This window comes from Eptatretus burgeri, chromosome 4 (genome assembly GCF_056783735.1).
Source record: "Eptatretus burgeri isolate ZD-2024b chromosome 4, Ebu_testis_v1, whole genome shotgun sequence".
Taxonomy (NCBI): domain Eukaryota; kingdom Metazoa; phylum Chordata; class Myxini; order Myxiniformes; family Myxinidae; genus Eptatretus; species Eptatretus burgeri.
In genome coordinates, this window is record NC_140964.1 from 64,946,784 (window position 1) to 64,964,485 (window position 17,702).

General features: G+C 41.9%; 1 non-coding gene across 1 annotated transcript; it reads right to left on the bottom strand.

The window, feature by feature from the left end:
* Positions 1-17,005: 17,005 nt before the first annotated feature.
* Positions 17,006-17,219, bottom strand: LOC147028234 (small nucleolar RNA U3). Its single transcript, XR_015057877.1, has one exon. It is a non-coding gene; the product is annotated as a small nucleolar RNA U3 (small nucleolar RNA).
* Positions 17,220-17,702: the final 483 nt, after the last annotated feature.

The following is a 17,702-nucleotide window of genomic DNA, read 5'->3' on the forward strand; positions in this document are numbered from 1 at the left end:
TGACTCAGTTGTTCTCGCAAGCCCCTCGCCTCTGTTGTCTCTCTGTCAGTGCCACTGTTCCCAGACCGTAAAAGTACATCGGCATTACACACGACATCAGAACTTTCCCTTTCAATTTTCTTGATATCATTCTGTCTGCCATTAATCCTTCCAGAGATCATCTTTACATTTCTATAAATAGAAACAAACACCCAATCTCTGCAGTGATTACAATCCCTATAGACAGTTAGATGACAGTTAGTTGACAGACAGTGATTAATTGGAGACAGCCTGATGATGCAGCTTCAGAAGAGAGTGATGCCGTCAGAGACCAGTTCGTAGAAAGGGTTGGAGATATTTCTTTGTGAAGAGAGATCCAGAAATGTGCAAGAGAAGAGCGAGTTTCCCTCATTCACGTCCTTGATGAAGCCATCCCCTGGGCTCAGGAGAAAGAGCAATGGGCTTGCAGTAATAATGGTTGTTATCTTGCATGCGTAGTGCAAAGCAGGGTTAAGGAATTGGTTAACTCTGTCTGTCAGTCTATTTCGAAGATCAAGGAAGTACTTAATTACAATTGAGTTTTATTATTTTGAACACTGTAGAACACGAATCGTAACATGGATCGGAACACAGATCTGCAGTTTAACAGTACTTTTCACGGAATTATGGAAAATTGTACTGAAAATTTAAGTTAAGTATTGGACCCTCGTTTGGAAAATTGCATGGAATCTGGTCCCGAGCATACGTGCACACAATACAGTGTAACAGATCAGTCTGCCTGGCAGTCAAATTTAATTGAAAACCATACTAAACAGGAAACTTACGGTTTTTATGGACGTCATAAAGGACACAAACAACAGGCACAAATAAAGCAACTAATGTAATGTGCTAGATAGGGTGGGGTCATAGACACTGCAAAAGCGGTGGTAAAATGGTGGTAAAGTCTGAAATTAATTTATTTATGACTTTTACAATCGTTATTTTATTAACTCCCATTGAACTTGATCCAAAATGGGGGCTTATTGATTTGGTCACAACTTTCATGTGTATGCGTGCATGTGTCCGAAACTATATCTCGGACATGTATGGATCAATTTTATTTGTACTTGGCACAAAGACAACACATGATGGTGCACATAATATGCATAACATTTTGTTTCACGATGCAATCAAAGATGGCCGATCATCAAAGATACATCTGCCAGGCTGAAAAGTTTGCATTTTGTATCCCACTGATGTGCTGGATCTGAAACAAAATCGAATCTGCTTGTTCTTGTCACCGAACCAACTCATCCCCCTGGTGTTGTCATAACTCGTCCACAACTTTTTGAGATAGCATGATATATACAGTATACAGCATATAGTTTTTGGCCCTATCTCTCTATTTTACAAATCAGGCCTATGTTGACCTTTAGACCTGAAAAATAATCGGATTCAAGTCAATCAGATGAAAATTGAGGATTTTAGAAATTGCACCTGTTGTTGACCTTTGGACTATGTTGACCTTTAGGCATATGATGACCTCAAAAATAGTTGGTGGTTTTAATGAGTGAGCTGAAGTGAATATCCTTTTCAAATTTCAAGTCAATTGGATGAAAATTTACAATTTTAGACATTTTGGCGGATGTTGACCTCAAAAATAGTTTGTGCTTGAATTCAGTGACCTGATCTGCAAATTCTCTTCAAATTTCAAGTCAATCGGATGGAAATTGACAATTTTAGAAATTTGGTCGATGTTGACCTTTTGCCCTATGTTGACCTCAAAAATTATAGTTGGTTGGATTCAGTGACCTGATATGCAAATGCTCTTCAAATTTCAAGTCAATAGGATGAAAATTGAGGATTTTAGAAATTTGAAAAAGTTGTTGACCTTTGACCTATGATGACCTTTTGACCTCAAAAATAAATATGAATCTGTCGGATCACCAACTCTATCATTTAGTGAAATTTCATAAATATCGGTTTAAAATTGTGACCTGTAGGTGATTAAAGGTGAGTGGACAGACAAACAAATAGAAGCAATCAACATACAAAACGTAATTGTCAAATGTATTGTTTTTTTTTGCCAAGAAGCAAACATGCGGTGTCCTAATGCAGTGTTTTATGCAGTGTCCTAAAAACCTGCTTTGCTGCTCTTGCACATCCTCTCTCTTCCTTTTCACCCTGTCATTTGTGCTTCGTCATCTTCCATCTGCTTGGAAATCAGCCAACATTACTGCACTTTATAAAAAGGTACAAAAACTGATCCCCTTAAGTTTAGACCTATCAGCTTACTTCCAATCATCAGCAAGGTCAAGGAATCCATCATCGCAGTTGATATGAAATACTTCATTTTCTCCAACAACCTCATCTCAAACCACCAATTTGGTCTCAGACCAGGTCATTCTACTCACCCAACCCTCAATATCAGAGATATTTCAGAGATATCAATATCAGATGGAGGCCCTCAATATCAGAGATGGGATCAGGGTCGTCTCTCTGGACATATCTCTTGCTTTTGTTGCAGTTTGGCATCCTGCCTTACTCTCCAAACACTCTTCTTATGGCATCCAAGGCCAACTCCACACATTGCTTACGCTACTCTCGTAGCCAACATGTGGCACTGAACGGAATCCTTTCATCTCCTCTCCTCGTCAGACTGGAGTTCCCCAAAGCAGTGTTCTGGGCCCAGTCGTATTCTTGATCTTCATCAATGAATGATCTCTCTCTGTGGAAAGTCCTCTATCTATTTACTGTTGACTCCACCCTCTGCCCTGACATCCCTCATCCTTCAGACAGGCTCATTTCAGCCTCTTCCCTCTCTTCAGATCTCAAAAAAAGTTACAAGCTGATCAAATACTTGGAACATCTCTTTCACTCCTGACAAATCTCACACTCTCACGATCTCTCTCCAAAGGGACCATCTGACAAACCCTCCGATCTACTGTCTTAACAATCCACCTGAGGACATTCAGTCATTCAAACTCCTGGGTCTCACGATCAGCCATGATCTTTCTTGGGCAAAACACATTTAAACGTTGGCCTCCAATGCCAGCCGCCGACTGGGCATCCTTCATCGTCCAAGGTCCTCCCTTGGCATACCTGAAATCCTATCAACCTACAAGGCCTGTATCTGAAGCCTTATGGAGTACTGCTGTCCACTTTGGGCTGGCTCCCCTGCCTCACATCTTGCTCAGCTTGACACATTAGAAACCAAGGCCTTTAAAATTATTAGAATATCTCACGATGAAGCCGAGTCGATGGGTCTAATAAATAATAATAATTGGAACCATACGCTCTACAGAGTTTCGGTGCTGCCGAAGCAGTTTCCTGGGCTGTTGGGCACAATCCTGGACAGGTCGCCACTCCGTCGCAGGATACTCAAATGGCTCAATAAACCCAGCAAGCTGGTACTCAATTTGCTGACCTCGGAAGGATGACAGGCTGAGTCAACCCCCTGGTGTTTATTAATTCAGCGGCCAACGGGGCTTGAACTCAGGACCCTTGGATCCCAAGCCACTACCCTAACCACTGAGCCAACACCAGGCTTAGTCGATGGGTCTATCACTTCGAAATCGCAGACAGGTCGGTGGTCTCTGTCTTTTACCACCTCCTTTCTGGTCTTGCACCCCCCTGCTATTCCAATGCTTTGTCCCCCATCCACCCCAGGTTTCTGCAGGGCTCACATGGTCCATCGTCAAACCCCTGCTGGTGAAACGACCTAAATCCAAGATCACTGCTCACCTCCATTTATTCATTCCCCTTTTTTTTTCCAAACTGTGGAACGAACTTCCACATTTTCTTCAATCTCATTCTTCCCTCCAGGAAACTCCTTGGAGTTTCTTTCTGAATTAATTTTGGCCACTCCACGCATGATGTGTTTTGTTTTTGTCTGTTACGTCCTGATCCGTTCAGTGTACTCGCATTTACACGAGCCTCACCTACGTATAGAAAAATTGTGATTCTTCGATTTCACAAGTACCAAACAAACAAGACAGACAGACAAACAGGGGGTGAAAATATCACCTCTGTCCATCCTTGGTAATAAATAACACGGTAATAAATAAATGCAGATATTTTGGCCAGGTTACCGGCACACAATGACCTTTGCCTTTCGAAATCAACTCGTGTAACCTCTTAACATTCACAACAACTTCAATGTTTTAACGGTAGTTTTTGGCCTCCAAGATGCAGCGCCCCCTGCTGGCACTGCTTTGGCAGCCTTTGGGTTCGGTTTGACCCAACCGGCCATCCAAGTTCCAATGTAGACTTGACAGCTCAATGGCGAGTGCGCTACCTCTGAGCTACACTGCCAACCCGAGGGCGAAGAGGGGAGAGTGTGTTAGGAGTGGGGAGGGGGAGGTGTTTTCGAGAGGGGTTTTCTGTGCGTCCCGAATTCCAGTTGGTGGCCGTGGTCACGGTCACAACGGTCTTCATTCAATAGCAGCTTGCTTTGCCTGGCACGATCAGCCGGCTATTGTTCCGATCACGTCTAAAAATGACATCATTGTGAGCTTGTAGTTTTTTTTTCCCCTTTTTTTCTCTCTCTCATCCTGCCCTCCCTTCCCCTCCAACCCCCACTCCCCCTCCCTCAACCATGTGCCTTCTCCTCTTCCCTCTGAGCCCTACCCCTCGGAATTCTTAGCCGTCCCGCTTGTGTGCATGGTTGTATGCCCCGGAGTCTGATGAGCCATGCACGTCCTGTTCCCAGCACCCCGTGAAAAGCAGGCCGGGAGCATTCAGCGAGGCGTGTCGTGAAAAAGAGGTCTTTGTGTGGCCAGGGCGCCTTCTCGTTAGCCAGTGATGGGCAGCACGAACAAAGTGTTCACACTGTACGGGCAGATTGGGTTTTCCTGCCTGGCTGAAGCAATCTGTTTCGAGAGCAATCAGAGGTGCACGTTTTGGGATTCTCGTTCGCCATTCACTCTTTCTCAGCCTCAGGATTCGTGTAATGTAGTATTAACAAATAATTGTCACGCACCCTTTGTGAAACGAAATGGAATTCCACAAATGGCCACACTTTTACATGCAACCGGTCGATCAATGATGTCTCAAAACGAACATGAAGCGTTTATGGGATTTGTACAATGATTGTGCGATGGTGAGGTTGAGTGTGGAATAAAAGTTTGTTTGGTTATGAAGATTCCTGCTTTGATGAGAATATGAGGATGACAGACCAGCATGACAGAGGCTGATGTTTTATATCCTGTTTAACATGCACGAGGGGAGAGGTGTGTAGGGGACGAGGGGGGAGCGATCAATCTGGTTAAAATTTGACCTGGACACATGTTTTTGAAAGGCAGAGTAATGTGTGGATGGAGTTACATCCATCCAGCCACCCATGACAATAATTTGTTACCACAAGCATTGGTTCACAAAAGGGTTACACGAGCTTATAAATGAGTTGAGAATGAATGATATTTGAATTATTATTATTATTATTATTATTATTATCTGAGGTCGTTTTGAGAACGAGGAAAGGAAAAAGGGAATGGTTTTGAGGCAGAGTATAGAGGGATGGGTTTAACGAGGGGTAACGTTTAGCAAGAAGGGGTAAGGAAGGATAGCCCGTTGAACATGTGATCAACAGACAGAAAGTGAGACAGACAAACAAAACATAGGATAAAGACAGTTTTTTGTCATTTTAAAAGTTTAAACAAAAGGTATAATATAGTAATTAAAGTGAGGGTGGTTAGTTAGGGGAAAGAGGGGAATGAGACAAGGCGAATGGACGTGGGAAACAATTGGAAAACAAATGGTTAGTCTCAAAACTAACCGAGCTTAAGATGCAGGATCGCAATGTCTAAACAAGAAAAAGAGCAATCAGAAATTGCAGACTCTCGTCAGGACTTGTTTTGTGTGGTGTTTGTGTAGTTTTTGTGTCGTGTATTTTGTGTGGTGTTTGTGTACTATTGTGTTGCGTAATTAATTAGAGACATAACTCGAATTGCCACTTTATAACTGCTGGCAGTGATGACCGGGGACCAAGACGTCCCGCTTCGATCGGACCCCTGACCTTGACCCATGACGTTTATTATTATTCGATTTAATTCAGCAATGGGATTAAAATAAATTCAATTCAAATCGAATGAAAGACCAAATAGGTACAGCCCTGCTTTGGAGTAATCAGAAGGAACCCAACCAGGCAAAAAGCGAAGATGAAGTCATCCGGAGGAACCTGGATTGGATTCGCATTGCAGCTGCTACTCTTCTACCCTCAAACCCATCCAGGCACAGCCAAGTGAGCCTTATTCAAAAAAACGGAAAAAAAACAAGTAATGAGATAAACATCTATCTATATATTACTCAAACTCTCATCTTGCATATATGTATGTATGTATGCATGTATGTATGTATGTATGTATGTATGAATGTTCCCGAAATACAGCCAAAACGATACACGATAGCGCAAAATTTTTAGGGCCACCTTACTCACCATTCTCCTGCGGTGTGCAGTATTAAGTTTCGTTCAAATCGGGCAACGAAAAAAATTATTAAAAAATCAAATCCCGATTCAGTCAAGTACTCTTCGGGAGAATTTGATCAATGCAAACAACCTCAGCGGTATAGTGCACTGGAGCTATCTTTTTTTTCTTGAAATGATTTTTTTTCATCAACAGCAATCACAACGGGAACCCAACGGGTTCATGGGTCATCTAGTAATTAAATAATTCTGGCTGCCAGACCATGCTTCCGATCAGGTTGAAATTTAAAACATATATTTCCCATCACTACGAGATCATAATTGTGAAGTTTCATGTCAATTGATTTAGCAGTTCAAGAGAAATCGTTTTTTAAAGATTTTTTGCTCAATACAATATGGCTGCCAGACCATGTGACATCAATTATTTGTGAATACCATGGTGTCCCCAAGGCTTGGGGAACATTTGTGTGAAGTTTCCCCTCGATCTGACCAGCCATTCTGGAGAAGAAAATTTTCATAGGTTTTAGGGTAAATACAATATGTCTGCCAAATCATGTGACCTATGACATCATATGTGTGAATCTTTTCTTCCTCATGGATCGACAGTCATGCTTGTACAGTTTCGCCTTGATGTATTTGGCCATTTCAGAGAAGATTTTTGAAGGTTTTTAAAATTGCTTTTTTAAACAATATGACTGCAGAATCATGTGACCGATGACATCATCAATTATTTTTCTGTGGATCATTTTATCCCAAGATGACCCTCAAACCTTTTCATACTGATAAAATGTAGCATTCCACATATGCAATTATGATGTCATAACGAAGGCACTTATGATGTCATTAAAAATCACTCTTATTCCCCATGAGGAGTACTTGCCATGTGCCCAGGTTCATATTTTTCTCAGTGAGGTTGCAGAGATACAGAGGTCCAAAGATTTTCCATTTTTCCAACATGGCTGCCATACCACATGACCTATGTTTATAAGTAATTATCAATAAAACATTCTGCATGAGTAGTTGCTCCTATGCTGAAACTTTCATCTCAATCCGACAAGCAGTTGTGGAGAAAAACACTTAAGTTCTGTGCAGACAAACTGACAAACAGACCCAAATGCAATACCCCCTCCTCCAGTGAGGGTAACTAGAAAGACACTCATTAAAGCACATACTTCCGCAAGACTGATTAGTTTATGTTTTGTATTCTACTGATAGGCCGGATCTGGATTTAGACCTTAATTAAAATTGAATCGGCTTGTTCTTGTCACACTGAACAACAAATTTCAAAAAATTTTTTTTACTGGAGATGTGTAAAGTGATTAAGACTAATTTGGGTACGCTGATTTCAAAAATCATAACCGTTTTGCTGTATCACGTCAGGATTTTCAGGAACAGAAATATTCCCATTGCCTAGAAGTCAGGATTTCAATGAAATTTACATATGTCTTTAACATGTCTATTTCGTACAATTGTTGTTAACTTGTGTTATATTTCTTTCTTTCAGATAAAGATGAGTAGGCATTCCTGTACCAATCATCCTGACAACTTCTGTTATGTCTGTGGTCGGTATACCAAAAAAGATCAACAGCGAAGTATATCTACAGCAGTGAAAATGAAGGCCGCCTACTTTCACTACTTCGGGTGTAAGGTGGGGGACCAAGAACAGAGCTGGGCACCACACATCTGCTGCACAAGCCGTCACACAACCTTGACTCAGTGGTTGGTGGGCAAGCGCGCGAGCATGCCATTTGCGGTGCCCATGATATGGCGTGAGCCGCAGAATCATCATGATGATTGCTATTTCTGCTGCACAAGCATCGCCGGCTTCAACAAGAAGAATAAAGGTCACATCAAGTACGCTGACTGCGTCTCTGCTCGTAAACCTGTGCCTCATGATGACGAGAACCCGTTCCAACACCTCCAGCTGATCAGAACATAGCTGTAAGCAGTGGTGAAGAGGATGGTGATGATGAACCTTTTGAACCCGACACTCAAGAATCACACCTTCTGAACCAGGGAGACTTAAATGATCTTGTAAGAGATCTCTCGCTGTCAAAGGCGAAGGCAGAGCTGCTTGGATCAAGGCTGCAGCAGTGGAATCTACTTGAACCTAACACCAAGATATCCTTGTTCAGAGCACGTCACAGAGACATGGCTGAATTCTTTGAGATGGAAGACACGATGACATTCTGCAGTGACATCAACGGTCTGTTGAAAGAACTTGGGTGTGATCACGATCCTGCAGACTGGCGCCTCTTCATCGACTCGGGGAAGAACAGCTTGAAGGCTGTTTTGCTCCACAATGGCAACGAGAAACCATCAGTCCCACTGGCTCACGGGTTCGGCATGACAGAGACCTATGAGACTATGCGGCAGCTGCTTGATTCCATCAAGTACAATGACTTCAACTGGCACATCTGCGGAGACTTGAAAGTGGTGGCGCTGTTGTTAGGGCTGCAGTCAGGCTACACGAAATACATGTGCTTCCTTTGTCTCTGGGATAGCAGAGACGACAAGAATCACTGGACAAAGAAAGATTGGGAAGAGCGAAAAGAGCATGTACCTGGTCGACACAACGTGAAGCATGTCGCCCTTGTCGACCCAGCCAAGGTTTTCCTTCCACCACTCCACATAAAGCTCAGCTTGATGAAAAGTTTTGTACGGGCAATGGATCTGAATGGGCGTGGGTTTTTATACCTCAAGGAAAAGTTTGGCAACACCTTGTCGGAGGCCAAGATCAAGGCTGGTGTCTTTGTTGGACCACAAATCCGACAGATTATGAAGGACGAAACTTTTCCGACAACTCTAAACCCCAAAGAGCTGGCAGCATGGAGGAGCTTCAAAGCTGTGACGGACAACTTCTTGGGGAACGAGCACGCGGACAACTATGAAGAAATAGTGCAGCAGCTGCTGGAGTCCTTCAGGAAACTTGGCTCCAGGATGTCCCTGAAAATCCATTTCCTACACCAGCACCTGAACTTCTTCCCTGACAACTTGGGAGCAGTCTCGGACGAGCACGGCGAGCGATTCCACCAAGAGATTTCACTCATGGAGACGCGTTACCAAGGGCGGCACAACCCGAACATGATGGGCGATTTCTGCTGGTTCCTGCATCGTGAAACTGACACAGAGCAGCACAAATGCAAAGCCAAATGCCTAAAGCATTTTTAATTACATTCTAGTGGAGTTTTTCTGTAATTTCTATAATTTTGAAGCATTCATGATGAAATAAATGAATAAATGAATTTTTGTAAATTTCATTGAAATCCTGACTTCTAGGCAATGGGAATATTTCTGTTACTGAAAATCCTGACGTGATACAGCAAAACGGTTATGATTTTTGAAATCAGCGTACCCAAATTAGTCTAAATCACTTTACACATCTCCAGTAAAAAAATTTTGTTGTTCAGTGTCACCTAACCAACTCATCCACCAAGTTTTGTCATTATCTGTCCACAACTTTTTGAGATATCCTACTCACAGACAGATGAACAGACAAACAGGGGTAAAAACATAACCCCCATCCACATGCTAGGTATTGAATATCATGCTATATATTGCTCCAGCCGCAGCCCGTTCTGGTTACCCGTTTTGAGCTCCTTGGGTTGTGTCAAAATGAATGCTACTGCCAGCAATGTTCACAGCACCGAGTAAATTCCTGGGCTGGTTTGCCATGTTACCATACTGAAAGAGACCATGGATTTTTTTCCGAGGAAGTGCTGATAGGCGCTCATGTCTTTTCTAATCTGGCTGAGCAACTGTTGGTCATGAGCTCAGCCAGAAACCGGCTTAAGCCAGTTTTCCGAACTACAGGACAAACAACCTAAACAATCAAAGGATGCAACCTAAACTAGCATAATCCAACCCTGACACCAGATATATTTATTAACAAAGTAAATGACAAGGGAGAAGGAATCACAGAAGAACAGCAATCATTTTATAAGAAGGACAATGAAAATAAATAATTTAACCAACAAACGAATTAACCCCTACTTGATGCAAATTCCTTATCGATTATTGTTTTAATGGCCTTATTCTGTCTAAGCTCTTTCATTAATTTGACAAATACAATACAGGGATATTCACAAAAATATCAGGAGGTTGTTTTCAAATCGGTTGGTGACAAAGCAGTGCAGGAATCCTGAAGTATAGGTCGGCGTATCGGCAGCTGATTGTAACCATTACAGCTGTTGCTCAATCAGGCGATATTTGGTGAAAACCGTCTGCTCTGTTACAGCATTCTCTAAAGCTCTTTGCTCTGGTGATCTCAGGCATTTTCAGCTCTCCATAATCCTGCGTTAAAAGCTCTGCACACTCCATTCTCAGCTCTCCACACTCGGCCATTTTCCACAAAGCTTATTCTCCTCTGGCGATCTCAGGCATTAACGTCATTCTGCATGAGCCACTTTTAACTGTCAACAGCACGAGATAAGCCAATAAGACTCGTCATGCCGATATGGCCTCCTATGGTGAAACGTATTGCCGGGATTCACAATGCGACTCACCACACGTTCTTCTGTGGTGTCTTGAGCTTTAAGGCACACATGGGCATTTCGAAAGGAGAACATTTAAACAAACAACAGAGGAAAAGAACATAAAACCAGACAGCCAGAGGTTCAATGTAGGGTATAGAACAACAGTAAGACACGGAAAAACGAACATCTCTCTGCACGTCATAGTGATGGATAACCTAAAAATTCATTATGTTTGCTTATTCTAAACAAATATTAAGGTGAGAATTGCACTATACTAAGCAGTTTTATTCACCCCTAATAATCATTCCCACACCAATATAGTTTTTGACCCTATCTCACAATGTTGATGAATCACTATAAAAACTTTAAAATCTTGTATCCAGATCCAGATCTTTGCTAAAATCGAATTGATTCATCCTTGGCACACCCCAAACCTATCCAACAGGTTTTGTCAAAATTTGTTCTTAACCCTTTGAGATGTCATGTTGTGCTGTGCTTGCCTCAATCTCTCAGTGGTGAAGAATCACTTAAATAATTCCTGTAGCCAAATTCAGATTTTCACCAAAATCAAATCAGTTCATCCTTGTCACACACCGAACCTGTCCACAAAATTTCATCCGGATCAGTCTCCAACTTTTTGAGATATCCTGCACACAAACAAACAAACAAACAAACAAACAAGACAGACAGAAAGAAAAGGAGATGTTGCAGAGGAGGTTAAAATTAGCTCAAGAACTGCCATGCGGTGCCTTCATCAACTGGGCTACTATAGGAGAATAGTGAGGAGAAAAGCTCTTCTTAGACCAGCCAACATTCAAAGGAGAAAGAAGTGGGCTGACGAGATGGCCACCAGACCCTTGGAGTTTTGGAAAACTGTCATTCTTTTCAGATGAGTCCCAAATTGCTCAATTTTCTGACAATGGACGGGTATGGGTTTGGAGACTTCCCAATCAAGAGTTCTCTTTGAACCGATTGCAGCCAACTGTCAAATATGGTGGTTTTTCAGTGATGGTGTTGGGAGCAGTCTGAAGTGCTTGTCGGTCAGAGCTTATGGAGTGTGTTGGCAACATCAACTCTACGAGATACAATTCTATCCTTGAGGATGGACTTCTCCCCGTCTTCTCCACTGGTCAGATTGTCAAAAACAACACTTTGTTTTTGGAAGTTGGAGCTCCATTCCCCCACTGTAAAAAAGGTCAAAGAATGACAGGACAGAAATGGTATGAAGCGACTTCCATGGCCAAAACAGTCTCCTGACATAGATCCCATTGAACACCTCTGGACCATGTTGGATCGAGCTGTGTGGAAAAATTCCAAGAAACCAACGTCATGGGCAGAATTCCTAAACCTTTTGCATGAAGCCTGAGCAGAAATCCCACAATAGAAAATTTCGGAACCTATTAGTTCTATGCCGGAAAGAGTAAAAGAGTTGAAATCTACAAATGGCAAGTCTACCAAATACTGGTGCATGTATTAAAATGGATCAAATGTACTTCAAATGTTAAATAAATAAATTATTTCAAAATCATGGTGTATATTTACATGGTATCCATGTCACGTCTCTGTACATTAGAAAGGAGGTTGTTACGAGGAGATATGATAGAGATGTTTAAGATAATAAAGCAAAGCGATGAAATATGTGCACAAGCCTTAGGCCTAAGTCACATTTGCCATGGTGGCCGTGGGGTCTCCAAAATCTACGGCCACTAGCAATTATAGGGCGGCCGCAGTATTTCCACGGTCACACAATGTAGCAGTCACATATGTTTTTATTTTTCGGGGAGCCGCACGGGGTATTTAGAAATTGTGGAGACCGAAAACGTGGGGTTGCCGTACGGTCTTTGATTTGATGTCGCACGGTGACCTTAAGGGGGCCCTACGGCGGCCATATCATTTTCAAGGTGCCCGCAAGGCGACCGCCGGGCGAACGTGCGGCCAGACGGAGATAACGAGTGGGTTCATTTTTGTTATTTTTTTATTTTTACCAGTTTTTTGTTTCGGCTGGTCGAATTGCTACGGCGAACGTAGAAATGAAAAAAGTTATAATTCTGCGTTATAATTCCACGGCGACCCCTACGGCCTGTAAAAGATAGCCAAATGGCGTAGGGTCACTCTGAGGCCACCGCAGAAACTCTGCGGCCGCCGCACATTTCTGTCAATTCAGAGGGCGTACGGCCGCCGTATCCTCGCCGTTGAGCAAATGTGACTTAGGCCTTACTCAGCACAATAGACAGTGATAAGACCAAGGGCAATCACCTGAGCGTAAAGAAGATGAGAGTTAAGGGGTAGTAAGACAGGGGTCTTTTACTCAGAGAGTTGAGAATGCATAGAATGGTCTCCTTGGAAGAGAAACAGTAGATAAGTTTAAATTGGAATTAGATAGGTACCTATCGTCATTTGGGATAGTGGGGTATAGGGATATTGGCAGGACGTTTAGGTAGCTCGAGTATGGATTGGTAATTGTGTGCATCTGTGCGGAGTGTCATTTCTATGGGAGTCTCATCAAGGGTTGGTCTGTGGTTGATTTTGTGTGTTTCTCACCAAAGAACGACCTTCGCCCACCACTCCCCCCTTGAAAAAAAAAACCAAAACCAGATATCTGCAATCACAAAGCGATCGCCAAGGTTAAGCCTCCACCAACCAGGGGAGGCTTACCCTTGGTGATGACCAGCGAATTACCCTTGCTCCGTGATCCAATGATGGCCATATTTTTTTCGAAACACCATATGACCTTGACATTCAACATTTAAGGATAAAGTATAAAGGAAGAAAATGTCTCCTTCTACGTTGTATCAAAAAATCTCAACGTTATGGAAATCGGGGGAAAATTCTTCAACTTATCAACATAAAGGTGCACAACACAACACACCAGAACCACTCGGACAATTTTCGTTAATTCGGTCACAATCAGAAAAACATAGGTCAAGGACACTATTCAAATATCAGGTGCACAACTGCAGTGCAACAACACCATTATGATGCAAGAACATCTTTGAAGGTGAAGTGGTATTGAAGATTTCTCATTAGAGAAATTGTGCGGTGAAAAAAAACGACCTTTTTTTCAGATTGCAATTTGACCTTGACTTTTAAGCCGTAGAAGTATGACGTAAATGAAGTGTAAATTCGGTTTATTGTAGGCTATCGAGGGAGGTAAACTTTGTTCTGGGGAAAACGTCGTCTTGTTTTGGTGAAAAATGTAAAAATGTTTATTATTGGGTCATGACCTTTAAATTATACTTGTCAACCTCACTTTCTCCTTATTCCCACAACTGATGTAAACTTTTATTCCGAAAGTCCCAGCTGGCTCCGAGATATATATCGGACAATGGCGGAAAAGATGGAGAAAAACCTAAATGGTGGTTTAGTACTCCTCGGGATGTAAGAACTTGACCTTTAACCCAGAGGGGTATAATGTAAATTAAGCTTAAATGCACCTTGCTCTGGGTTATCTAGAGAGGGCAATTTCGTTTTGATCGGCCAAACCTTTGTGAAATTTTAGTGAAAATTATTATCATGATCATCATAATTTGGCATAGGCATAAGCACGTGGTCGTCTCTTCAAATTATACACCACCAGAACCACTGCCGGTACTTTCGATACAACCCATCTTTCCAGCGCTGCCACTTTTCAGTGATATTGCACTCTGACCACTCTCGGATGTTATTAACCCAATGCATCTTTGATCGACCTAGCAAACGATGAAATCCCTCTGGAAAAACATCCACAACAGCTGCAGCCAGTCCACCGTACTGAATCACATGGCCCAGCCATGTTGCCTTGCGTTCCATCACATTGCTACTGCTGAGGCACCATCAGTTGCCGATCACCTCCACGAGACTCTCGTTTGTAATATGGTCATGCCACTTGATGTTGAGCAGGTCTTGCCTGATGGTTTGGCTGAAGCCGTTTATTCGCCTGATATAATTGGGTCATGACCTTCAAAATTAGGTCGTCAAGGTCAGAAAACATTTTGTTAACTCCGCATTCTTTGTATTCCCATTATTGAGGCAAAATTTCATTCTGAAAATCCTCCAATATTGGCAGAAACAAAGGAGATAAACATAAATGACAAGCCGGTAGGCGGCGATGGGTTGCCGAGCAGGACTGTTAGTATTGCGACAATCGTAGGTGTCGAGAAACGGTGTTTGTATGATCATCCAATCACAATCGCAGTCGAAGATCTACTTACTAATGCGCAATATTGTGAAATAACATATGAAAGGATTCCTAGCCACAGGATGTGCCGTTTCGCTCTGCAAGAGCTCAGATTACCTGGCAGGTAATGACAGCACCGGGTGCTAGGCACATAGTGCCTAAGCATCTGTCCTAAAAATGCACTTATTTACCTTTGACCGCTGACCTAGTGGAGATAGGTCATTATGCAAATGAGCAAACTTGTACTACTCATTGGGGAGTGCAAATTCACGTGCAAAAATTGTTTGGATCGGTTGAGCCGTTTTGCCGGTAGGGGGACTTGAATAGACATTTTGACTGAAAAATGCACTTATTGAACTTTGACCCCCCTGAACTAAACGAGACAGGTAATTATGCAAACGAGTAAAATTGTAGTACTCATTACGGTCTATAAGCATGTAAAGATTCATTCGATTCGGTTCAATCGTCTTGGAGCTAGTCTACTTTGAATTTTCAGCGGGAATGCTCAATGGCCCTCGGACACCCAAGTTGAGAGGGTTGCCATTTGGAAACTATAAGATATAGAGCAAAATGGATGTCATATAGAGGATAGGGAATCACCTTAAGATTATGCATATCAAATCTCATCCAGTTCCATCTACTGATAACTACTCAGTATATTGAATGAATTTGAACTACTCGGTATCCATTTGAATGAAAAGTACCGAAAATGCGGTTTGACATCGGAAATCCCCAAAGTTCGAGGGGGTGCTGTGGGTGAACAAAGACCTAAATTGAAAATCCGGCTTGATCGTTTGTGCAAAATGTATTCCAGACGATTAGTGTGAATTTTCATGACAATCCGACCATAACCCTAGAAGGAGTAGCATTTGGTGCGAAGGCACCTCCAGCTCTCGCATATTATCGATTTTTGCACGAATTGACCTTTGACCCCTGACCTAAGTGAAACGGTCAATATGTCCTGATGCAAAGTTGTAGTACTCATTGAGTACCATGAACCTGCAAAGTTTCATTCGTATCGATACACTCACCTGGTCGCTAGGGGGCCTTCAATTTTCGCCAATTTTCGCGCATACCCGAATTGTAGGGGGCACTGCGGGTAAAGTATTCCATATATCACAAAAACCGGAATATATTTGATAGAGCATCACCTGTAGATCATTCCTGCCAAATTTCATAACCCTAGGTGGGATAATGGCTTTCAGAATTGATTTCGCGTGAACGGTACCGATTTTGAAGGTTTTTCGGTTGTTGCTAGGGAACCAAAGCGTCCATAGCAACCATCACAATTTCCAAAGCACGAGGTCATAAGATGTACCTACCTTCCGAGTTTGGTCAAAATCGGCCCACGTTTACTACCAATTATGCTGATGACAAACGAACAAACATCCAAACAAACAGACAGAATTACTGACAATAAGGGTCACCTATTTCGGCGACCCAATAGTTTAGTAGGATGATGTAAATTAAGCATAAATGCGACTTCCTCTCCGTTTTTGAGTGAAGGCAATTTAGTTCCGATCGGCCAATATTTGGTCGAGTTTTGGTGGAAAATGTTAAAATGTCTATAATTAGGTCATGAGATTAAAAATTAGGTCAAGATGAAAAACAATTTCTAAAATTGTCAGTTTTCATCTGATTGACAAAGTTGAACAGGATTTTCATATCAGCTCACTGAATTAAACCACCAATTATTTTTCAGGTCAAAATATAATTTATGGGCAGATTATAACGAAATGAGGTGGAGATGTTGGTTCGGTGACAGGAACAAGACGATTTAATTTTGGTTGAGCTCCAAATCCAAATATGACCGACATGCAAAATACAAAACATAAACTGTTCAGCCTGATGTAGGAATGCATTCTATCAAGAGCCATTGCAGCTGATGATATTTTAACAAAATATTATTGAGTTAAATGAAATATACAAAAAATGAAGTTACTCATAAATATAATAACATTTAACCTCTCTTTGAATTTAAGTTACAAATTAACCAATAAGAATATCTTCCACCACACGACCAACATGCGGTGAAGAGACCGATCATCAATTGCAAGAAGCAATCATGTTAGCAGAAGCACCTTGGACTGGCTTCATGCTCAGGAAGTGAGATTTCCATACCGCATCAGAGTTAACATGTACAGTGACTTTCAATTACATTTCTTGACTAACAAACTATAGAAATGATCTCTGAAAGTATAGTCTTAACTCCCGCCATTCACCAACCACCATGTAAGCTGCACCGGCATCGAAACATTAGGGGAGAATTCTTGGTTTGAATTAGTTTTTGTTTCTCTTTTCTCACCTTTTAGATAAACATTTGTCATGTTCAGATAAAGTTAATTTCCTTCATAATATTAACATTTTCATCAGGTACTCACACTAACCACAAGAGAACATATTTGACATAATCTTACATTATAGCCGACGTCACAGGAGTGATCAGTGACGTCTATTCATTTTCAAAGTCGAAACATGATCGATCGTCATGAGTGTAAAACGGGTTATTAATATTCATATAATGTTTTTCTCTTTCTCTTCCTCCAAGAGCGAGGCTCATGGAAGAGCAAAGATAAATTGACAATGAGGTAACAAGGCAATAATTTTGAACACCCTGCAATCCTGGGGTGCATTATGTGAGCAAGCAGCTTGCTATCGCTTTCCAAGCATCTTGCTTGATTCAAAGTGC